This window comes from Geotrypetes seraphini, chromosome 13 (genome assembly GCF_902459505.1).
Source record: "Geotrypetes seraphini chromosome 13, aGeoSer1.1, whole genome shotgun sequence".
NCBI lineage: Eukaryota > Metazoa > Chordata > Amphibia > Gymnophiona > Dermophiidae > Geotrypetes > Geotrypetes seraphini.
Genome location: NC_047096.1, coordinates 36,044,292 through 36,069,748, shown reverse-complemented (window position 1 = coordinate 36,069,748; position 25,457 = coordinate 36,044,292).

Sequence of the window (25,457 nt, the reverse complement as noted above, 5' to 3'; positions counted from 1 at the left end):
CCCCCCACAACATCGGCTCAAGAGGTTGCCCAAGCCCTCCTGGCCCCAGCGACCCCCCTGACTCGATATGGCCAGGAGGGAGCCCAAGCCCTCCTGGCCCCGGTGACCCCTCCCCCCCGATTCGATATGGCCAGGAGAGAGCCCAAGCCCTCCTGGCCCTGGTGACCCCCTACCCCCCACCCCCCACTACAATACATGCAGGAGGGATCCCAGGCCCTCCTGCCCTCGACACAACCACCCTCCCCCAACGACCGCCCACCCCGAACCCCCGATCACCCCCCCACCGACCCCCGACCCCCTCTTCCCCGTACCTTCAACGTTGGCCGGATAGACGGGTGCCAAGCCCGCCTGTCCGGCAGGCCAGCTGGGTCCAGAATGGGGCTGGATTGGCCCAGGCAGCAGAAACCCCGCCCACAGGTGGGACCTGAGGCGCCTGGGCCAATCAGAATAGGCCCGGGAGCCTTAGGCCCCTCCTGTGGGCGGGCTGGACGGGCGGGCTTGGCACCCGTCTGTCCGGCCAGTGTTGAAGGTACAGGGAGGGGGGGTCGTGGGGTCGGCCGGGAGGGTTGCGGGTCAGCGGGGGGGGGGAAAGGGGGTTCGGGGGGGCGGTCATTGGGGGGAGGGGGGTGGGGTCAAGGGCAGGAGGACCTGGGATCCCTCCTGCCCTTATTGTAGTGGGGGGTGGGGGTAGGGAGTCGCCGGGGCTTGGAGGGCTTGGGCTCCCTCCTGGCCTGATCATACTTGGCAGGAGGAGGGCACGATCGTCGGGGCAGGAGGGCTTGGACTCCCTCTTGCCCCAATATCATCGGGGGTGCCGCGGCTGCTGTGGGGCAGGAGGGCTTGGGCTCCCTCTTGCCCCGATGTCGTCGGGGGGTGCTGCGGGTGTCCGGGGCAGGGGGGCTTGGGTTCCCTCCTGCCCCGATGTTGTGTGTGTGTGTGGGGGGGGGTTGGTGTGGATTCTGTAACCGGTGTTGTTTTTGACAGACACCGGTTACAAAATCCAGCTTTTAGGCGAAGGACTGGCTCCTCCTTCGCCTAAAAGCCCTTGTGTTGGACATTTTGGGCTTATGCGTTTTTTTGGTTCATTATGAGGTATAAGTGTAGACGTCATGGGGGTGTACTTGTAGACGTAGTGGTTGGCTGGGCGTTTAAACAGCTGAATGTAGAGGCAGGCCATTATGGACACTTTCCCTGCTTCTGCTTTGAACGTTTAAGGCCTTAGGCCAAAAAGGAACTTCAAGTTTCAAGTTTCAAGTTTATTAAATTTTAATATACCGACCATCAAACTAATATCTGGCCGGTTTACATAATTTATAAAAATAATTAAAAGTACAAGTAATTAGATAGATATTAGATAATTTAGAATGTGTAGTAAACATTAATGACTTTAACAAAACATACTTGAGTGTGAGGATAAAAGGGGATGGGTGGGTAAAGTTACACTTTAGAAAGAAAAGGAGAAAGAGGGGTAGGGGTTGAAACATATAGGATGGGGAAAAAATGTGAGATGTAGAGAAATATATAAAGCTTTGATAATGGTGAAGTATTTAAGTAGAAGAAAATGCATCACGAAATAAGAATGTCTTTAAGTTTTTCTTAAATTTTTCAAGATTTTGTTCTTCTCGGAGAAGTTGTGGAAGAGAATTCCACAATGTCGGAGCAGTTACCGCGAAGTTTATTTTACGTGTGTAGTAAAATTCTTTTATAGACGGAATCAATAAGAGATTTTGATTTGTAGATCTCAGGATTCGAGAAGAGTGATGAGGAATGATAAGTTTATGAAGAAATAATGGTAGGTGTGAGGATTTTATTTTGAAAGTAAGTAGAATGATTTTATAGGTAATACGATATGATACAGGAAGCCAGTGGGCATCTTTTAAGGCTGGAGTGACGTGATCGTATTTGCCAAGGTTATAAATAAGTTTTATGGCAGAATTCTGTATAAGTTGAAGGCGTCGAATATCTTTTAGTGGTAGGCCGTTGAAAAGAGAATTACAATAGTCTAAGTGGGTAATGATCAAGGAATGAACAAGAATTTTGATGGATTCGATTTCTAGGATAGAAGTTAATGAGCGTATTAAACGAAGTTTATAGAAACATGTTTTTACTACTGAGCTTATATGGTCGTGAAATGTTAAGTCGTTATCAATAGTAACACCCAAAAGTTTTATTTTTGTCTCCATTTGGATTGGAATGGATTTGATAGAAATTTTTTCTAAAAGAATTTCTGGTTTTTTTGTTGAAAATATAAGACCACGAGATTTATCTATATTGAGCGCAAGTTTATTTGAATTGAGCCAATCATTTATGGAATCAAGTTTATTGTTTATAGATTTTATATCAGAGATATTAGAAGTATTGATAGGATGAAGGAGTTGTATGTCGTCAGCATAGGCAAAAATAGTGAAACCGATAGATTGTGCTAAGGTTAAGAGAGGAGATAGAAATATATTAAATAGTAATGGAGAGAGAATAGAACCTTGAGGTACATCATACGTTAGAGATATGGAGGAAGAAGTTTGATTGTTAGCAAAGACTTTAAAGCTGCGTTCTTGAAAATAAGAAGAGAACCAAGATAGTGCAGAACCTGTGATACCACATTCTTTAAGTCTGTTAAGAAGAAGAGAATGATCTATGGTGTCAAAGGCTGCAGATAGGTCTAGTGAGATAAGAAGTAGAGAATGACACGGTGACGGTTTACCCGCGGCCACCGCATTTAAGCCGCGGGTCACCGCCGAAAACGGGGAAGAAAACTAGCAGTCGCTGCGGTGACGGGGACAAGGCCATTCACCGACCGCGGAAACGGTGAACAGGTTTGTCCCCGCGGGCCAATGTACCCCCTTCTAGGAACCGCTATTTACCTGTGTTTCACCGTGCTCCTCATTTGTCAGATCAACCCTTCCTGCCAATCGCAGCAGAAGGGTACCCAACCCCTCCTGCCGGTCCTCCCAATGGCCTCCCCTAAGATCGCCGGCAGGAGGGTACCCAACCCCTCCTGCTGGACCCCCCCCAACGAACCCTCCCACCCCGGAACCCCCTTAGTCTTACTTTCCAAGTTGGACCGGACAGCTCCTCGCTCGTCTGGCCAGCAGGCCTGCCTCCGTCCAAATGAGGCGGGCCCGCCCCTCCCTTCCCCTGCCTCCCAATGGCCTCCCCTAAGATTGCCGGCAGGAGGGTACCCAACCCCTCCTGCTGGACCCCCCCCCAACGAACCCTCCCACCCCGGAACCCCCTTAGTCTTACTTTCCAAGTTGGACCGGACAGCTCCTCGCTCGTCTGGCCAGCAGGCCTGCCTCCGTCCAAATGAGGCGGGCCCGCCCCTCCCCTCCCCTGCCTAACCCACAGGATCCTAGGGCCTGATTGGCCCAAGCACCTAAGGCCCCTCCTATAGCGGGAGTGGCTTTAGGTGCCTAGACCAATCAGGCCCTAGGATCCTGTGGGTTGGGCAGGGTAGGGGCGGGCCCGCCTCATTTGGACGGAGGCAAGCCTGCTGGCCATACATGTGAGGAGCCGTCCGGTCCAACTTGGAAAGTAAGACTAAGGGGGTTCCGGGGTGGGAGGGTTCGTTGGGGGGGGGGTCCAGCAGGAGGGGTTGGGTACCCTCCTGCCGGCGATCTTAGGGGAGGCCATTGGGAGGACCGGCAGGAGGGGTTGGGTACCCTTCTGCTGCGATTGTCGGGAGGGCCGTTGGGGGGGTCTACAGGAGGGGTTGGGTGCCCTCCTGCCGTGATCGCTGGGGGAGGGGAGACTTGCAGCCGTAGCCGCGGTCACTATGCTAATCACGGCAGCATTTAAAGTACATGTCGTGTTTGTTTTTGCATTGCTAGCCCCAGGGGTGGTGGAAGATTAGTGATTGAAAAACTGTATGAAAAATAACTATTTTAAATTTAGTGATCAAAATGTGTCAGTTTTGAGAATTTATATTAATTAATTTTTTCTCTGCGTGTTTTGTTTTTGTATAGTTATTAACTAATATTTAACTAAGTTTTAAAGTTTTAAAGAATGTTTCCTTTATACGTAAATAAAGAAAAGTGAATGGGATTGCAGTGGCGGTGACGGGGCGGTGAATGGGGTGGCAGTGGCGGTGACGGGGCGGTGAAGAGGATGGTGAGACGGGGATGGTGAGACGGGGACGGGGCGGTGACGGGGATGGTGAGACGGGGACGGGGCGGTGACGGGGACCAATTTTTTCACCGTGTCATTCTCTAATAAGAAGGACAGATTTTTGGTGATCTTGATAGTAGTGTATTGTTGAAAGTAAGCCTAGCAGCGATAATTCTGTAGAGTGGAAAGAGCGAAAGCCTGTTTGGCTGGGGTGTAGTGCCAAGGTTTTTTCCATAAATTCTGATAATTGTGTGTGAATGATTTTCTCTGTTAATTTAGATATGAGAGGAAGATTTGCAATGGGTCTGTAGTTTGATGGGAGAGAAGGGTCTAATTTGTAATGTTTGATTTTTGGGAAGACAAGAGCGGTTTTCCATGTCAAAGGGACAGAACAATTGGAAAGTGACTTGGATATCATTTCCCAGAGAAATGGACCAAAAAACGAGAAGAATTTTTTTAAGATAAAAGGAGGGATGCTTTCCAGAGGAGTGTTAGATACATTAAGAGATTGTAGTATGAGAAGCAGATTTGCTAAGGATGGCATTTTGAATGTAGAAAAAGTACTAAATGATAGAGTAGTAGAGTCATTAGAAATGTGTGAAAAGATAGTAGAATCATTAGAAATGTATGAGGAGGAAGAAGAAGATATAAAATGCGTTCTGATATTCTTGATTTTATTGTCAAAAAAATTGATTAACATAGAAACATAGAAACATAGAAGGTGACGGCAGATAAGGGCCAAGGCCCATCAAGTCTGCCCACATCAATGACCCTCCCCTACCTCCCTTTGCGAAGAGATCCCACCTTTCGATCCCATTTAGCTTTAAAATCAGGCACACTGCTGGCCTCAATCACCTGCATCGGAAGACCATTCCATCGATCCACCACCCTCTCGGTGAAGAAGTATTTCCTGGTGTCGCCATGTAATGTCCCTCCCCTGATTTTCCATGGATGCCCTCGTGTTGACGTGGGTTCCTTGAAGAAGAAGATATCCTCCCCCACCTCGATACGGCGCGTGAGGTACTTGAATGTCTCGATCATGTCCCCCCTCTCCCTGCGTTCCTCAAGGGAGTAGAGCTGCAGTTTATTCAGCCGTTCCTCATACGGGAGATCCCTGAGCCCCGTGACCATCCTTGTGGCCATTCGCTGGACCGACTCAAGTCTCAGCACATCTGTTGCAGAGGGGGTGGTGACTTGGGGTAGTTTTTTTGTAGAATATTTTGAGAGTGATTGAGCAAGGTTAAAAAGAGTTTAGAACTTAGACGGTATTTTTTATTATGCCCCTCCACGTGTTTTAATTGTGTCTGTTTGTTTTGTGATCCGCCTTGGATAAAGGTGGACTAGAAATAAACTCAGCTCTTTAAGGTGCCTGTGTTAAGCCTATTTTATAAACAAATAAGCACCTATTTCTCTCTGTAAAATACTGGTGTAAGTGGAAGATGTTGACGTGCATTCGCCCTAGAGCTTTTGCAAATGTCTGTGCCGATATTTTATAATCGATGTGCATCTGCCCAAACTCCACCCCTGTGCAGGCCCATTGGCAAAGTATGTGCTATCATGTTATGATATACTTTTATACATTTGATATTTTATAACAGGTCATCAACACATCTATTTGGCCACATCCATATGTTAAAGACTAAATACCCTCAAAGTGAACACACATTTTACCACATAGTATGAGCTCACTTATAAAATTGCCCCATATGTCAACAAACAGTGCCATCTAGTGGCAGTACAATTGAGGGCAGCCTCTTATAGCTAGTTTTACTTGTGGCTGTTGCATATTTCAATGTTTTATGAGACAGACATTAGTTAGGGTTAACAGACTTCCAGATTTACCCGGACATGTCCTCTTTTTAGAGTGTCCAGATGGATTTTTAAAAAGCAGCAGTTATCCAGATTTTCAAGTTCAGGGCCATGTCTGGAGGGCCTCCGAGCATGTGCGAGTGTGACATGATGACATCACACACATACATTCATGTGTGTGACATCATTGCATTAAATCTGTGCATGCTCGGAGGCCTCTAGACGTGGCTTCGAGCTCAAGGAGAGTGTGTTGGGTGTGTGATGGGAGGAATGGAGCAGAGCTGGGGGCAGTGCTACATGTTCGGGTTTTACTTTAAGAAAATCTGGTAACCCTAAAATTGGTTGAACAGTAGGACATGTAGAACACCTTTTGCATTTATTAGCACAAATTAATTCCAGGGAAAGAAGAGGGAAGGTCATCAGCTTATGGTGACCAAGTGATTGTAATTTTAACAGGATATTGCTCTCCCTTGCTGGTTTTATTTCCCGATCTTGTGTGATGTAATATTTTATTGATACTTTATTTATTTATTGGGATTTATTAACTACATTTATGAAGAGATTCCCTCAAGGCAGTGTAGAGTTATAATTATAATTCAACATAAAACGTAAAATTTTGTTAACAGCATAACAGTAGTAAAAAGACCAAATGAATGAGGAAAAGTCAAAATATTAGGAGGAGGCTTTTCTGGACAGGGCCTTGGTATTCATGGAGCCAATAAGCCACATTACATACAGGAAGATAGAGCCAGTGTCTCATACACTACATAGATGCATAGGCGCACAGGTTAAAAGAGGACTGAAGATGTCCCAAGTTTTTCTGATTGCCTTAGAGCACATTTCTGCCTCCTGATGGGAAAATAAACATTGAACATCTGTAACACATTCAGTTTTTCCCGTGACAAAAAGTTCCTTTCTACCCCAGAATCTTTGTGCATTATGCTACACCTTGCAGTGTAGCACAGAGGGAGGCTGACCATGCATCCATCAGCCTTTCCAGGAGGAAAAATTATGATGATGCTCCTGAGTACTGGCCCACCAAACAAGATGTGGTAGTGTAGGAGCTTTCTAGACTACCCAGAGGTATCTTCTTCAGTGATTCCAGGTTTCTCCAGGGCCAATAGAGTGTGGCACAGTGGTTAACCTACACTGCTCCTTGAGACCCTGGGCAAGTCACTTAATTCCCCCCCCCCCCCCATTGCTCCCAGGTACATTAGATAGATTGTGAGCCCACCAGGGAAAAATGCTTGAGTACCTAAATAAATTCATGTAAAACCATTCTGAGCTCCCCTAGGGAAACAGTATAGAAAATTGAATAAATAAATAGTGGGAAATATTTCAGCCTCTGATAACCATAGCTGGTATTATGACATCATAATGCCTCATTCCACCAATGCCTAAGAGCCAACCTCATAAGTGATGTCACAATGGCTTGATTGGCTCACTTTTACTACATTTTGATTTCTAGAATGACACAGTGGTTAAAGCTATAGCCTCAGTACCCTGCAGTTGTGGGCTCAAACCCACACTGCTCCTTGTGACCCTGGAGTTCACTTAATCCCCCCATTGTTCCAGGTATATTAGATAGATTGTGAGCCCTCCGGGACAGACAGAGAAAAATGGTTGAGTATCTGAATAAATTAATGTAAACCATTCTGAGCTCCCTTGGCAGAACAGTATAGAAAACTGAGTAAATAGATAAAAATAGAACTCTTTTCTACCCCAGATAAGACAAATAGACAGAACCCATCTTCTTTTCATGGAGTCCAGTTTCAGTGCTGTACCCAGTTTCTTTTTTTTTCCCCCGCCTCTCAAAACTTGCCCAATTTTGCTTGTAAGTTAGGGACTGCGCTCAGAATCTTTAATGCTAATGTGTACCATGATTCCACTACTCAACGAGCAAGCAATTCCTTCTTTGGAGGATGAGGAAATTGCTCCCCCTTTAATTAAATAGCTCAGTATTCTTAGGCTTATTTTAAGTGGAAGTTTTCTGTTGTGTCTCCTTGAAAGGATGTTATTTGTGGTTATAACCACAGACCGAAATATATAGGGCACACTCAGGTTTAGCCCTATGGGAGTTGGAAAGACGTCTCCTCATATCCACAGACTAGCAATTTCCTGTCCTGTGTTACTTGATGATATCTTTACAACTTCAGTGCAAAGTTATTTTATTAACTTGCAACATTTGAAAGGCCACTTGATAGGAAATGATTCAAGACATCAAATCTATGTGATATCAACATGGGGTATGGTCACTTGCCTGATTTTAGATAGTGCTGGGGAGGAGCCAGCTGTCTTGCTATATGTAGGTACCAGTGGCAAAGAAAATGTGGGAGGGAGGTTCTGGAAGCCAAATTTAGGCCTTTAGGTACAAAGCTGAAATCCAGATCCTCCAGGGAAGCATTTTCAGAAATTCTCCCAGTTCCAAGCACAGGACCCAAGAGGCAGGCAGAGCTCCAAAGTCTTAATGTGTGGTTGAGATGATGGTGCAGGGATGAGGGATTTAGGAACTGGTAGGAACTGGGCAACCTTCTGAGAAAGGGGGAGCTTGTTCTGAAAAGATGGACTCCACCTTAACCGGGATGGAACCAGGCTGCTGGAACTAATGTTTAAAAAGGAGATAGATCAACTTTTAAACTGAGATGTCGGGGAAAGCCGACAATCACCAAGGAGCGGATGGTTTAGTGTGAGGTATCCTTGAAGAGTTCTATTGAAACAGGATATTTAGGGAGTCCCAATAGAGAGGTTTCAATAATTGTGAAAGAAAACCAGGAGTATTTAAGAGGAAGGCAGAGTAAAAGATTCCTGGTTTCAGATATCGCTATCACGTCAAGATCGGCGTTTGTTATTTCAGTCTCTAATTCTAGAATCTTATTGCCCAAGCTGTGTGCATTAATATACATAGCCCTCCATATCTGTGAAGAGTTTACCTTATTAGTTAGTGTGGCTCTTGAAAACTCAGTGATATTTCTCCCTGACTTATTGTGGGTATCATTGGTACTTACCTTAGACTTGGTAGTGTGAGTGCGACTTGCCTCCTCAGGGTGATTTCTTACTGCTCTGGGATATAAGTATGTACCCTCCCCCAACTTACCTAGTTTAAAGCCCTATGGAGTAGGCGGGCCAGTCGATGTCCAAATACGTTTCTACCTCTTCTGGTTAGGTGGAGTCCGTCTGGTCCTTGTAGTCCCTGGAGCGTCTCGCCGTGGTTTAGGAATCCAAAGTTCATTTCTATGCACCATTCTCGGAGCCATTCGTTAGTCCGTCGAATACGCTCTTCTCTGGCTCTGCCTTTGTCTCTCACTGGAAGGATTGACGAAAAGACCACCTGGACTCCTATCTGCTTCAACTTCTTTCCCAGCGCTCCAAAATCTCCGGGGATGTTCTCTGTGGTATTCCTAGCAATGTCGTTTGTGCCTACATGAATGAGAAACATGGGAAAATGATCATTAGGTTTTAGAATTTTGTCTAGGTTAGTGGTAATATCCTGGATCCTGGCTCCAGGGAGACAGCAGACCTCTCTTGACTGCAAATTAGGCCTGCAAATCGGTCCCTCGGTGCCCCTTAGCATGGAGTCACCAATAACGGTAGTTATTCGTTCCTTCCGAGGGGGCCTGTCTACGTGCTCTGGATTTGACGTTGTCAGCTGGGTATCTTCATGAGTCTCTTCTGCTATTTCCTCGGTGCTTCCATCCTGTAAGATCTGATATCTATTTCTTAGAGTTAGCTGTGGTATTGATGAACGGCTATCCTGTTGAAGAGAAAAAGAAGAAGAGAGTGAGAATGAGGTGGGTTTGTTTCGCTTGCCCGTAGAGGAGGTTACCAATTACCAGGGGCCAGCATCTCTAATCATCTCCTGTACTCCAATCGTTGTGTTTAATGCTGTAGGTTTGGGCGTGTCGAGGATGGACCTGTCGTGGGTTCTCTCTGTGATGTGTGACAGTTCCAGGATGGCGTCGTCGATGAAGGCCTCGTCATCCCTTATGTTCCTCAGGCGCGCTACCTCCTCCCTGAGGCTCAGTAGTTCCTGCAAGATATCCTCGCCTAGGTTTCCCAGCTCCTCTGTCTGCGTAGAGACTGTAGTGCTCTTTAAGAGGGGGGGAAGGTCTCGGTCTGCACTGAGACCTCTGCCCTATGAACCATGTTGCCCTCTGCCTTCTGTGTACAGACCTCGACCGTCCCCTGGGTCCCTCCGGATGCTGGAGTGTCGATCTTGATTGTAGCTTTGGTACTCCGTGTCCTCCCTGCCATTTCCAAGTTAGAGGAATTTAGTCCTGTAAAGAGAAAGGTTGAGATGTCAGAGAGTATGTAATGAGAAAGATGAAGATAGAGATATTAAAGATATCAGAAAGTTATAGGTTTTTTTTTTTTTGTTTTTATATATATATATATATATATATAGGGTCTGAAAGGTTCAAGTAGGATTAACTATCTGGTTGAGAGTGTAAGAAAGTGTATGGGTGTGAGAAGAAAGGATTAACTATCTGGCTGAGGGTGTAAGAAAGTGTATGGGTGTGAGAAGAAAGGAGGAAGAGTGTGATTGATTTAGATTAGGCCCTTCTCAAGGCCCTTCGCAAAGGCGCTCTCGCTAAGGCGAGCGCCTTTGCCGCTCGCCTTCGCTGCGCGCCGAACGGCTGCGCGCCGTTGGCCCGCCTCCTTTTATGGAGGGGCCCGGCGCCTACTGCTGATGCGGTGGGGGTGGGCGGGGCTACTCGCCGCTACCCCGAAGCTGTGCTGGATGTTTGCCGCTCGCCTTCGTGCTTCTTTCGCCCTCTCCTGCTCTCTCCTGCCTCAGGTGCTGCTTGCAAGTCTCCCTCGTGTGCTACTTGCAAATCTCCCTCTCCTTCAGCAGTGGCCTGACCGTCGGCTCGCCTCCTTTTATGGAGGGGCCCGGCGCCTACTGCTGATGCGGTGGGGGTGGGCGGGGCTACTCGCCGCTACCCCCGAAGCTGTGCTGGATGTTTGCTGCTCGCCTTCGCGCTTCTTTCGCCCTCTCCTGCTCTCTCCTGCCTCGGGTGCTGCTTGCAAGTCTCCCTCGTGTGCTGCTTGCAAATATCCCTTTCCTTCAGCAGTATTTCCCTATTCGCGGTCCAGCTCTGCCCCTATCCCCCGTGAATAATGAGGGAGATGTGTAACTTATTTATAAATTATTTGGAAATTGGAATGATGAGTGAGGTGATTAAATTTGCAGTTGACACTAAACTGTTCAAAGCTGTTAAAATGTATGCAGATTGTGAAAAATTGCAGGCAGACCTTAGGAAAGACTGGGCAGATGAAATTTAATGTGGACAAATGCAAAATGATACACATTGGGAAGAATAACCCAAATCACAGTTACCAGATGCTAGGGCCCACCTTGGGGGTTAGCACCCAAGAAAAAGATCTGGGTGTCATTGTAGACAATATGATGAAACCTTCTATCAAATGTGTGGCAGCGGCCCAAAAAGCAAGCAAAATGCTAGGAATTATTTAAAAAAGGGATGGTTAACAAGATTAAGAATGTTATAATGCTTCTGTATTGCTCCATGGTGTGACCTCACCTGGAGTATTGCGTTCAATTCTGGACTCCTTATCTCAAGAAAGATATAGCGGCACTAGAAAAGGTTCAAAGAAGAACGACCGAGATGATAAAGGGGATGGAACTCCTCTCATATGAGGAAAGTCCAAAAAGGTTTGAGTTCATCAGCTTGGAAAAGTGACAGCTGAGGGGAGACATGATTGAAGTCTACAAAATCCTGAGTGGAGTAGAACGGGTTCAAGTGGATTGATTTTTCACTCTGTCAAAAATGACAAGGACTAGAGGGACACTCAGTGAAGTTATATGGAAATACTTTTAAAACCAATAGGAGGAAATTTCTTTTCACTCAGAGAATAGTTAAGCTCTGGAACGCATTGCCAGAGTTTGTGGTAAGAGCAGATAACTTAGCTGGTTTTAATAATGTTTTGGACAATTTCCTGGAGGAAAAGTCCATAGTCTGTTATTGAGAAAGACATGGGGGTAGCATGGAATGTTGCTACTCTTTGGATTTTTGCCAGGTACTAGTGACCTGGAATGGCCACTGTGGGGATGGGCTATTGGGTTTGATGGACCATTGGTCTGACCCATTAAGGCTATTCTTAGGTTCTTATGTTTTAAATGTGGGCAAAGGTACACCTTCATAGTTGGAAGTGCAAATCTTAAAGATACTTGATGGGTCTGATCATTACTACCATATTTTACTTGTCTTTTAACTTTGATTGTGTAATTCATTAAGACTTGGGACTCAATTAGAACCTACTATCATGTCCCAGGCGTCTTCTGGCTCTCACTGTAGTGTTTGGAGCCAGGTTTCTTTTTCCACTTTGGATTACAAGGATCTTGATGTCTGCTATATTTTTACTGAATAGGCAGCTGAATCATTTCATTGATGTTGGCATATCTTCAGCTTCTATGAAATCCTGCCAAATTGGAACTAGGTGAAGAATTCAGCCTTGCAAAAGCACAGATTTCTGATATGATTTGATGTGGTACAACAGGAAGTGTGGATGCCAAGGCGTGCTAAGAACCATGGGCTAGATTTACAAAGCAAACCGATTGTGTACCGATTGGTTTGCGACCCCAGCCCAATTCACTTACCTATCTTCTGACCATCCTCCGATCCGCGCATGCAAATGAGGGCAACGGCATGCAAAGTAGGCAGGGATGCGATTCACTAAACAAAACCCTGCAACACCGACTGGGTTGGCCGATAAAAAAAAGCAACTGCTGAGGACCAGTCGCTGAAGCCCTTTCCGGCTGCCCTTCCTTCTGCAGCCCTGCTCTCTGCCCTGTCAGCCCCTATTCTGCAGCCTCGAACGCGCCTGCCTGCCTGCCCCGAACACACCAGCCTTCCTGCCCTGAACATGCTGCCTGCCTGCCTGCCTGCCTGCCCCGAACATGCTGCCTGCTTGCCTGCCCCAAACAAGCTGCCTGCCTGCCTGCCTCCCTTCCCCGCACTGCAAGCCCGTGGTTTTAACCTGCGGTCTTAAGCGGGTTAAAACCACAGGCTCCATTAAAACGATCGCCTTTTAAAAAAAAAATCTATGCCGGCCCTGAGGTCCAGCGCATGCGCAGACCATCTACAGATGGTCTTCACATGCGCGGGGATCGCTATTGAGTGATCCGGGAAGGCAGATGGGGGTGTTCCTCCGATCACCCCCATCTGCATATTGGGGCTTCATGAATTCATCGAACCTGCCCGGATTGGGCCCAATAGGGCAGGTTCGTGAATCTAGCCCCATGTTAGTAATCTACACCTTTAAGGTACCATGGTAATGATATGGCAAGGCTTACAAGATTAGGGTACTGGCATAGATAGAAGAGAAGTTGATGGTGACTTGGAGGAGAGAATGAAAGGGACTTCTGTTGGACTCCAACATTGTAGGATTTTAAAGCTGAAATTAAAGCTGAAATTTAAACTCATTAGTCTGTTCTACTATACAGACTGCATTTTGTTTATAGGCCACCAGATGGCACTCAGGGTTGAAGTAGTGCATAATACTACTACTACCAGTATCCATTCAGTCGTGTCCGACCCTTGGATACTCTGTAGGCCAGTCCTCGTCATTCTCCCTGTTTTCTATGCATCATTCGATTGTTTGATGCTCATTCCCGTGTCATTCTTGATGGTATCCATCCCAACAGGGCTTTGGACTCCCTTGCTTCCTTTAACCACTGACCATTCCAAGTAGCACCTCCTTTTCTATTGACTTCGCCCTCATCATGTCCAAAATAGGTCAGTTTCTGTCTGGTAATCTTGCCTTCCAAGGACAACTCTGGCTTTATTATAAAGTTGTGAAAAACCAAATATGTAGAGGGATACAATCGTATATTTCCAAAACAATTAAATCCAAAACGTATTGTATATTGAGTTTAGTAGAAGGGTCTCATTCATACCACATCAAAAAGATCACGGACACAAAGAAAATATAATAATAAATACAAAAACGGAGAAAAACAAACCTCATACACAGGCAGCCGGGACTACACAAGTACCCTAAGCCGCCTGTATCATCACTGGTTTGGAAAAAACTCCCTGGGAAGGGAAGTCAGATATTGGACGAGAAGATGTTTGCTAATGCAGTTTGAGATAAGTCCTTTTTTCTATATCTGACATTTTCTTTTTTTGTTCCACGTTACTAAGAACTCTTTTGAGACTGAGCTGTTGCCTTTACAATTGTTTTAGATAGATTGGACTTCCATTCACACTTTATGATACACGAGACTAAGTGAACTTTAAAATGAAAAATTATTTTGATATGAATGAAATGAAATGAAAACATATTTATATATTTGTACGGAGTTTTTTCCAAAACCAGTGATGATACGGGCGGCTTAGGGTACTTGTGTAGGCCCGGCTGCCTGTGCATGAGGTTTGTTTTTCTCCGTTTTTGTATTATTATATTTTCTTTGTGTCCGTGATCTTTTTGATGTGGTATGAATGAAACCCTTCTACTAAACTCAATATACAATACGTTTTGGATTTAATTTATTTGATAAAGAACATCTTTGTTGGTGATTCTAGCTGTCCATGTATATTAGTTATTTTATATTCCTGATCTATTCACACCTATCCTTTTACTGAGGAAATGCTATTCTCTTCTTGTCTCAAACTGCCAGAGCTGTGCTTAATAACCTATTATGCTTATTGTCAGCCTTGCTTGCAACTGTGGATAATGTGTAAAAAAATAAAAATAAAAATTCCTGCTTAGTTAGCTGAATCAGTACTTTCTTTGTTGGATTTTATTTCTAGGTGCTTTCTGCTGACACCCCTCCCCTTCCTTTCCTCATAAGCATTCCTCTTCCAATAAGCTGTAGCAGGATGAAAAGCCCTAAAAACCAACCTCAATCCTGCTTTAAATTACTGCTGCACCATTTTCTTGGGTACATAGGCATCGACATTTCAAATGACTGGGGATGCCAAAAGTAATACAAATTACCCATCCCTGGGCATGGTGAAGGAGCTTGCATAATTATTGGGGGCACTCACGGCGCTTGCTGCTAAGAGGTAGGGTTACCAGACATCCAGGAAAACCCAGACATGTCCTCTTTATAGAGGGCTGTCCAGCCTGGACAGACCTTCCAAAACCCAGCAGTTTGTCTGGCTCTGGCCGCATCCGGGGGCCTCTGAGCATATGCAGATGATCCACGAATGCTCAGAGGCCCTCCAGACGCAGCCCAGAGGTCGGGGAAGAAGAGATGAGGCTTTCTGGGGGGCGGGGCTAAGGCAGAATGGGGCGGGGATGGAGGCAGAACATCTGGGTACATGTTAGAATAAGTTGATCGTGATATAAGACTTTCAACCTGGTCCTTGGGATACACCTAGCCAGTCGGGTTTTCAGAATATGCAAATCTGTCTCATGTGCAGTATATTCATTTGTGGATATCCTGAAAGCCTGACTGGCTAGATGTGTCCTGAGAAATGGGTTGACAACCCCTGCCTTGATGTGACACCCAAAACCCTAAAGCATACCAACCCCACCTTCAGTATGACACCTGAGACTAGAGCTAGCACTCATCCACATTTACCCAGACATGTCCTCTTTTTATAAATCTTTATTCATTTTTAATTCTTTCAACAAGTGTACAATATTATTACAAATAATTCACATAACTCACTTGACAATCTTAAACAAAGTTATTTTAAATACTTTAAATCCCCCACCCACCTCCCACCCCTCCCCATATCAGTAAAATAATCAATCAAATCATATATATACCTATATATCCCTCCATTCCTAATCTTACATTAACATAACCCTCCCCCACCCTTTCTTTCAGTAACATCTCATAAGGAAAAGCAATAAATATTCATTAATCATTAAGATAACTTATTAATGGCCCCCACACATCCTTGAACCTATTAAAATAACCCCTTTGTACTGCAAGTAATCTTTCCATTTTGTATATCTGGCACACAGAGTTCCACCAAAAACTAGTTTAATCTAGTATAACTTTTCCAATTATACATTATCTTTTTAGAGGACTGTCCAGGCGTCCGGATGGGTTTTCAAAATGCAGTACTTTTTGGGGGGTTTGAAAGCCTTTTGAGCTCAGGGCCACGTCTGGAGGGCATCTGCACACATGGGGATGTGGCTTGATGACACGCATGGGCGTGACACGCATGGGCATGGGGATGACACGCATGGGCATGATATCATGGCATCACATCCGCGGATGTGTAAATACCCTCCAGGCATGGCCTCGAAGAGATGGGATTTGTGTGGGGCCAGGGTAGGGGGTGGAACAGGGCACTGCGGGGCCAGGGCGTAATGGGGTGGGGCCACGCACCCTCTTTTTTTTTTAGGACAAAATCTGGTAACCCTACCCGAGACCCCTGATATTATATGACCCCCTTCCCCTCCCCCACCAGCAAACAAATCACCCTGTTGATTGTGGAGGGGTTCAAATGACGGCCCTGTTCCTATTTTACAAGAGGCTTTATGTTTGGCAAAGCTTCTTGTAAAATAGTATGAGAATGCCACATTTCCTAACTTGTAGAGAGGAATTCAAATATCCATGTCCTTTGTAAAAATTTGCTTCCACAACACCAAGGGTCCTTTTATCAAGGCGCAGTAGGGGTTTAACGCACAGAATACTGCGTGTTAAACCGCCTGCCACGCTAGTCGCTAACGCCTCCATTGACCAGGTGTTAGTTGTTTTGCTTGCCGTGGGGGTTAGCGCGTGTTGAAATGTCCGGCACGGCTTGATAAAAGGACTCCCAAGTCTGCTGATTATTATAGAGTAGATTCCCATGTATACTGATTAGTAAATAGGCCTTGATATGTGTACGTTGATGGAGAGCAAAGCCTGCGTTGAACCTGCAGGGGTTTTATTTAATATCTCTAGGTTGACAACCCGACATGTAGCATAAAGGAAGCTGCTGCTTCTTTTGTTTATTTTTATTGAAATTTCAAAATGATACAATGCAATAATAGGAAGTAGAAGCAAAGGACAAACAACTTCAAAAGCGACAAAAGAAGCAAAATATACTGCTCGCATAATCATTGCTTCCTGTAATTCATATTATAAGGGGAGGAGACAGAAGTAAACAGAAATTAAATTACTACAGTGTTTCCCCGAAAATAAGACATTGTCTTAAATTAATTTGGGGTCCAAAAAACACATTAGGTGATTAGGGCTTATTTTGGGGGGATGTCTTTTTTTTTTTCATGTACAACAATCATCTCTCCCTTCTCCAACACCCCAATTCTTCCTCTTTCCTTTCTCCTCCCCCCCATGTGCAGTATATTTCCTCCCCTCTCACCCATCCCCTTGTGCAGCTTCTTTCTATCCCTTCCTCCCATTCCCCTGTGCAGCAGAACTCTACCCATCCTCCTACCAAGAGACTGGCCTCCATAATCAGCAGCGGCAGCAGCATTCTGAATTGGCTGCTTCGGAGCTTTCACCGCCGGGGCCTTCCCTCTTCCACATCAGATCTCACCAGGGTGGGAGGGGGGGGTCACTGAATTGATGAGTCTGATTTTTGGGGGTGAATCATGCAGCACTAGTGTCAGGGATGGAGTCGGCGAGTGTTGGGGACATTCGGGGGGGGGGGGTCGGGGCTTTGGGGGTCGATCTTAACTAGGGCTTAATTTTGGGGCAGGGCTTATATTAGGAGCATCTTTTAAAATCATGATAGGGCTTATTTTCGGGATAGGTCTTATTTTCAGGGAAACAGGAGATTATAAAATGTAGGAGAACATATTTTTGGTTGATCCATAAATTTTATAGGAAAATTATTTTGGTTTTTACTTTATAATCTATTCTGTATCCTTGATTGATATAGACTTTTCCCCCCACCCTCCCTCCAGTTTTAGTTTTATGCAACATTTCCAAGAACTGCCATAATATAGTCGCCATAGTTCAAGAAATCGAAAATAAAGCAATAATTTTCCTCCCCGTCTTACCCAGCCCTTCCACTCCATAATTCTTCCTATGAGTCCTGAAATTCTCATATCCTCATGGTCATGCTGTCAGTGTCTTCCTCCCCCTTCCAGTCCCTACTTCTCATAGTGGGCCCGATGATTGCTATATAGACTAAGTAGTCACCTAAAAATTAGGTGCTAAGCGCAATTCTGTAAAAGGTGCGCTTTATAGAATCATGCTTAGTGCTTTGGGCATTGCTAGACACCCTAACATTAGGTGCCCCTATTTATGCCAGGGTTTTTCTTGGCCTAAATGCATGCACTTACCAACATCTAAGCCTAAACAGGCGCCTATGTGCAAACCACACTTACTTTGTGATAGGCGCCTTGGACTAGGTGTCTAACGTCCAATTAAGTACAATTTATGTCATTAATTGGTGCTGGTAATTGATAATTAGCACCTTGTAAAGTCTATTAAATAAGGCAGGTGCCTATATTGTCTATGTGCGCCGATGTCAGGAAGTTCTGTTTCACACAGCGAGTGGTGGACGCTTGGAATGCTCTCCTGGAGGAGGTTGTGACGGAGACTACCATTCTGGGATTCAAGCGCAAGTTGGATGCACACCTTCTTGCAAATCACATTGAGGGGGATACGGGTTAACAAGGTCTCCATCAGGGAACACCTAGCTTGGCCTCCGCGTTAGAGAGTTGCACAGGGACAGAAATCCCACCCATCCCCGCCCGTCCCTGCCAGGATCCTCTCCGTCCCCGCCAGGATCCTCTCTGTCCCCACCCGTCCCCATCAGGATCCTCTCTGTCCCCACCCATCCCCGCAAGGAATTACCTCCATCCCCGCCCGTCCCCATAAAAAGCAGCATTTACTTCTGACAGGATCATCAATTCCACAATTTCTTTTGTGTTTGCGCTGCTGTTTTCCTTGTGGAATCTCTTTGGTGGAACCCTTTTTTTGTTTTCTGTTCAGGTAATTAACTTATAAACCCCCTCTTTTACTAAGGCTGATGTGTCCATTATATTATATGGGCGAACCCTGCTTCCAAAGCCTTCCATCCCCGTGGGAGTCCCGTTGGCTAGAGGAGGTCCCCGTGGGTTAGGGGGGATTCCCGGGGGACCCCCGCGGGACCTGCGGGATTCCCGTGCAGACCTCTAGTTTCCACATATTTAGGGTTAGCCTTTGCTTTCAACTTTAGGTGGACTATTCTGGAGACCACACTACCGGAAAGATGTGTTGAGAATTGAGTCGGTTCAGCGAATGGCTACCAGGATGGTCTTGGGGCTCAGGGATCTCACGTATGAAGAAAGGCTAAAAAAACTGCGGATGTACTCACTGGAGGAGCGAAGAGAGAGGGGGGACATGATTGAGACCTTCAAGTATATCACGGGGCGTATAGAGGTGAAAGATGATATCTTCAGTCTTACAGGGCCCTCGGTAACCAGAGGACACTCGCTGAAAATCAGGGGAGGGAAATTTCAAGGTGATGCTAGAAAGTACTTCTTCACCGAAAGGGTGGTCGATCATTGGAACGAGCTGCCTCAGCAGGTGATTGAGGCCAACAGCGTGTCAGATTTTAAGAGAAAATGGGATATTCACGTGGGATCTATAGGGGAGTAAAAGTCGTGGAGTGGGTCATTGGTATGGGCAGACTCAATGGGCTATGGCCTTTTTCTGCCGTCAATTTCTATGTTTCTATAGAATTTGACTCAGTGTGTGTGCTCATATACCAGCGTCTCTCAAACTGTGTGCCAGAGATTCTGGGTGTGCCACGAAAGATGCCAGAGTTTTAAAAATTCCCTTCATAAGCAATCACTAGAATAGATGGCATGTACGTCACATACACAACAGTCTGTCAATGTTATGAGTATCTGCGTGTGTTGAGGATACAACCGCCCAGACAAGCATCATTCTTTGATGTGATGGTCCTTGAAAACTAATGACAAATAGTTTTAGGGCTCCTTTTACGAAGGCGCGCTAGGAATAGCGTGCGCTAATATGCCGCACGCGCTAGCCGCTACCGCCTCCCCTTGAGCAGGTGGTAGTTTTTCGGCTAGTCCGGTGCGTGCGCTAAAAACGCTAGCTCACCTTCGTAAAAGGAGCCCTAAGTTTTTATGTAGTAGGTATCGTAACCTGAGCAACAAAGCAATCGAGGTTTGTTACCGTTTGGATCTTCCTATCATTGCAAACTTGGATTTTCAGCTCTGACAGACATTACATTGGAAAAAAAGAGAACGACTGCAGATGGCGGATGATGAAATGCGTATTTGCTTGTTGACTGTAGAGCCGAGTTTTGCGTTAATTTGCACTCAAAAACAAGCACATCCAACGCATTGATTAGCAATTCTATTCTATCTGCTTTAGTTTCACTGTTGTTACAATTACCCACACATAGCTTAAAGAACTTTAAATAAATAACTCTCAAATTTAATTTTTTGTTGCTTTTGCAATTTTATAATCACAATTATAATGTGCCACAAAAAACATTTGCTCCGTTTAGTGTGCCGGAGCTAAAAAAGTTTGAGAGATACTGTCATACACGTTTAGGAGCCCTTTTACTAAGCTGCGGTAATGTGCAAAAAATGCCTTACCGCATGGCACGCTCAGGCATCCTGTGTGTAGTTTTGGGATTGACATGTGTTACCCATGTGCTGAAAAATAAAATGTAAATTTTAGGGCGGGGGGGGGGCGTGTCACATCAAAGAGTGGGCAAGTTCTGCACTAAGCACAGCTACATTGCCGCACACTATAGAATTTCTCCGCCCTGTCCCTACGAGTTTTGTCGCTGTCCCAGTCCCTGCCCCATTCCTATAAGCTCTCCCTTAACCGCACAAGCCTCAAGCACTTCTGATTTATGTTTGAGGCTTGTGCAGATGAGGACAGAGCTTAGGCATTGGTGGAATGAGGCATTATGACATCACAATCTGAGCTCTAGAATGTTGCTACTTAGGATTTTAAAGTGTTTGAGGCTTGTGCAGATGAGGACGGAGCTTAGGCATTGGCGGAATGAAGCATTATGACATCACAATCTGAGTTCTAGAATGTTGCTACTTATGATTTTAAAGTGTTTGAGGCTTGTGCAGATGAGGACAGAGCTTAGGCATTGGTGGAATGAGGCATTATGACATCACAATCTGAGCTCTAGAATGTTGCTACTTAGGATTTTAAAGTGTTTGAGGCTTGTGCAGATGAGGACGGAGCTTAGGCTTTGGCGGAATGAAGCATTATGACATCACAATCTGAGTTCTAGAATGTTGCTACTTATGATTTTAAAGTGTTTGAGGCTTGTGCAGATGAGGACAGAGCTGGAAGGAATTGGCCAGGGACAGGAAAATAATTCTCTGTCAGGGAAATGAGTTCCCACGGGGACGGGGAAAAATTTGGCCCCGTGACATTCTCTACTGCACACTAATTAGCTCGTGAGACCATACCACCTACAAAATATGTGGTGGTCGGGATTCACGTGGGAAATTAGAATGTGGCTATTATTGCTGAAAATGAAATAATTGGCCATACGAATTATTTTTATTTATTTATTTATTCCATTTGTGCATCGCACATACCTATACAAGCTCTAGGCGACATTACGGAGGAAGGGGTTAGAAGAGGGTAGGGAGGACTATGGAGGGCAGGAAGGAGTGGAGAGGAGAGAAGCATGTAGAATATTTCATAGAAATTCCTAACTTTACAGATAGGAGCACCATCTATGTAAATGATATCTAAATGAATTAAAGTAATATGTAAAAAGGAATAGAAAGGAGGAACCGTTAAACAATAGAATTCAGTTAATAAAATAAAAAGAAGAGGGGTAAAAACAATGGAATAAAATTTAAAATAATTCATAAACTGGAAGAAAAAATTGAAAACCAAAATCAAATAAGTGGCAGAAGTCCAATTTCCTGAAGCAGCTCTATTGCCTCAGCATATTTTAAATAATCCCAATGGCAAAAGTCCAGACGGGACAGATATCACTCGGGCTTTCCAGCTGCTGCAGCCCTGACTCATCGTTTCCAGGCAGAAGATGCACAGAGATAGAACAATCCAGCGCCGGGCCGCACTGCTCTCGGTGGGCGGCGGATGCTCACGGGCAGCTCCCGAAGAATAAAGAACTTTACCTCCATCGGACAACCGGGAGGAGGAGTTCACGGCACGGTCCCACTCCACGTATCCGGAGACACCCCTAATGAAAAAGCAGACGCCGCCCCATCCTAGGCAACCACCAGCAGTGATCAACCATGCCTCCACTGGCCCCGCCTCCAGCAACGATCTCCCCGCAGCGATCTTCAGTCACCGCACGCAGGTCGGAAGGGCCTCTGCTGAAAATGAACCGTTCCAGGCCTTTAGGTTAGTAGACAGTTAGGCTGTGATTCTATAACTGTCTAAAAAAACTGCGGATGTACTTGCTGGAAGAACGAAGAGAGAGGGGAGACATGATTGAGACCTTTAAGTATATTACGGGATGTATAGAGGTGAAAGATGATATCTTCTGTCTTACAGGGCCCTCGGTCACCAGAGGGCACTCGCTGAAAGTCAGGGGAGGGAAATTTCATGGTGATACCAGGAAGTACTTCTTCACCGAAAGGGTAGTCGATCATTGGAACGAGCTACCTCAGCAGGTGATTGAGGCCAACAACGTGTCAGATTTTAAGAGAAAATGGGATATTCACGTGGGATCTCTAGGGGAATAAAAGTCAGGGAGTGGGTCATTGGTGTGGGCAGACTTGATGGGCTGAGGCCCTTTTCTGCCGTCAATTTCTATGTTTCTTTGTTTAAACTCCTCCTATCCAAGATGTTTTCTGACTCGCCCGAGTGAAAATTAAAAGAAAAAAGTACAGAACCCTGTAAAACTATGAATAAGGTAGATGAAAGGAACAAAATAAAGTAGAAACCAACAAAATAAAACTAAATAGAACTAAAAATATAAGAGAGAGACACTGAAGCCCAAGTCTTACTCAGGCAACAATCTAGAATAGAATTTCTATGCAATTATCTATGCAAGCACATGCTAAGGCAACTTTTTACTGCAGTTTGGTTTAAGGGTCGCTTAGTTCAGGGTGGTCTTTCACGTGTAGCCTCAGAATTATTCTTTTTAGCTCCATTCTCTCTCAGTACTTTTTCCATCTACTGCACATAAGCCCTCCACACCTCTCAAACTATCCCAGTCTCTCATTCCTCAGTCCCTAATTTGGACAGTAGATATACTTAGTGATGCATGGGTCTTCCTTACACAGCGCTCATGATTTCCACTCTCTAGCTGCTGACAACCACGCTGCCAGCTTGATCTGTTGCACCAGACGGGCTTGACACTCAAGCATCCCTTGAGCTTTCTAGCAAAGTAAGAAGATTCGGTATCATCTATTTCTTACCATGTTTTTCATTTTATTATTTTGATTGGTGTAGATTGAATGGTGCAGGGGGGCAACATGCACACAAAGGCCCGGATTGTCTAAATGGCACAGTTGGTCAGCGACCGCCGTTCGCGGTTCAGTCGCGTGACATTGCCGTTTAGAGAATTGCGCCTTCGGAGAAGATAGATGCCAGAAATGTAGGCCAGTGGCGTTAGGCAGTATACAGTGGTGTAGGCAGTGGTTGACACCTGGAATGCCCTCCCAGAGGAGATTATTGCGGAATCGACCGTCCTAGGCTTCAAGAGCAAACTAGATGCATATCTCCTTAAGAGAGGCATATAAAGATATGGTGGACTATAAATTACGCCAGGTGTACACCTGGCAGGGCCTCCGCGTGTGCGGATCGCTGGACTTGATGGACCAAAGGTCTGATCCGGAGATGGCAGTTCTTATGTTCTTATAAAGCGCCTCCATAGGCACAATTCCAGCGATGTTTTTTTAGGCTCCTTTAAACTTCTTTTAAAAGCACTTTTAAAAAGGCATTTTCCTCTTAACTTACGCACCTAAATTAAGGCTCCATTTGTAAAATATGGACCAAAATGACTGACAAATTGAATACAGAAGCAAATTCTTTTTTTAGATAAAATAAATATACATTTCTGTATTTGTTGGCAGTAATTGCAAACTTGTATAAATGTCTTTTGTCTGATACATTACTGGTTTCTAACCTGCAGCCTTCTTACACTGAAGCTCCCTCTGCAGGCAGCATTCAGTAATGCTTGTATTTTTGTATTTTTTTAAATTTAGCAAGATATTTTATTTTATTTATTTCTATTTCTATCCCATTTTCTCCAAAGAGCTCAGAATGGGTTACAGGTTAAACATACAGGTTATGCAGTTAGCAGGTTACGATTTGCACTGGATTTATCTTAATTTGACACACACTAGGGAGGGATCTAATAGCAATATACATAGAGGGGCATAATCGAAAGGGACTTCTAAGTCCATTTGTGTCCAAAGTAAAAAAAAAGCCTAAGAAACATTTTCGAAAAATACGTCTCAAAATTTTTTTCTTTCGAAAATCGTCTAATTAAACGTCCTGCCGATCTGATCGTCCAAGCTGCTAAATTGTCCATCTTTATACCAAATTTCTGTCCAACTTTTCGTCCAAGTCAAAAACACCTAGAACAAGCCCTGTTGGATGTGGGAGGGGTCTGAAAAGTGATGGACTGAACACCCAGACATGCCACCTAACTAGTGGGGTACCTTACAGGGCACTGCTGTGAACTTCATTAAAAGGGTGTCATGTCTTCTCTTCACTACAGCTCCCTTATAGGTCATGGTGAACCCCCCAAACCACCTCCAGAATCCCCTAGACCCACTTATCTACCACCCTAATAGCCCTTATGGCTACAGGAGCCACTTATATGCCAGTAAAAAAGGGTTTTGGGGGTGCATAGGGGAGTGCACATGTTTAAGTATCAATGCAGTGATTACACGGGCTTATGGGCATGGGTCCTCCTCTCTATGGATCCCGAACCCACCCCCAAGATGACTTAAGCTGCCTCTGTGCTGGACGACTAGGCTTTCCTATGCCAGGCGGCCAGGTGATGATGGTCTGGAGGCTGAATTTTAAAGGTGTCATTAATATTTTTATGAGGGTGGGGGGTCGGTGATCACTGGGGTAGTGTGTGGGGGTCTGTTTTATGTGTTTTCAGTGCTTATCTGGTGACTTTAGGTGGGTTTTTGTGACTTAGACCATGTTTTACATGATCTAAGTCACAACGTCCAAGTTCCGTCGATCCTGGGCTGTATAACTTATACATGCTGTATGACTGAGTCTAAGCCGACCCACGTCCTGCCCAACTCCCGCCCTCGACACTCCTCCCTAAATGCCCCATTTTGCTTTGGTCGTTCAGCAGCACTATGTAGGCCTAGGTCGTTTAGAAATACATCCAAAACCCAGTTTTATTATCGGCACTTGGACGTATTTGGGAAATGTTCGGCCAAGTGCCGACTTAGGACGTTTTTTGGATGTTTTTCTCTTTCGATTATGAGCCCCATAGTATACAGTTTATAGGTTACAATTTGCCATAGTTTAAGTTTAAGTTTATTAGGATTTTATATACCGCCTATCAAGGTTTTCGAAGCGGTTTTACAATCAGGTACTCAAGCATTTTCCCTATCTGTCCCGGTGGGCTCACAATCTATCTAATGTACCTGGGGCTATGGAGGATTAAGTGACTCGCCCAAGGTCACAAGGAGCAGCGCGGGGTTTGAACCCACAACCCCAGGGTGCT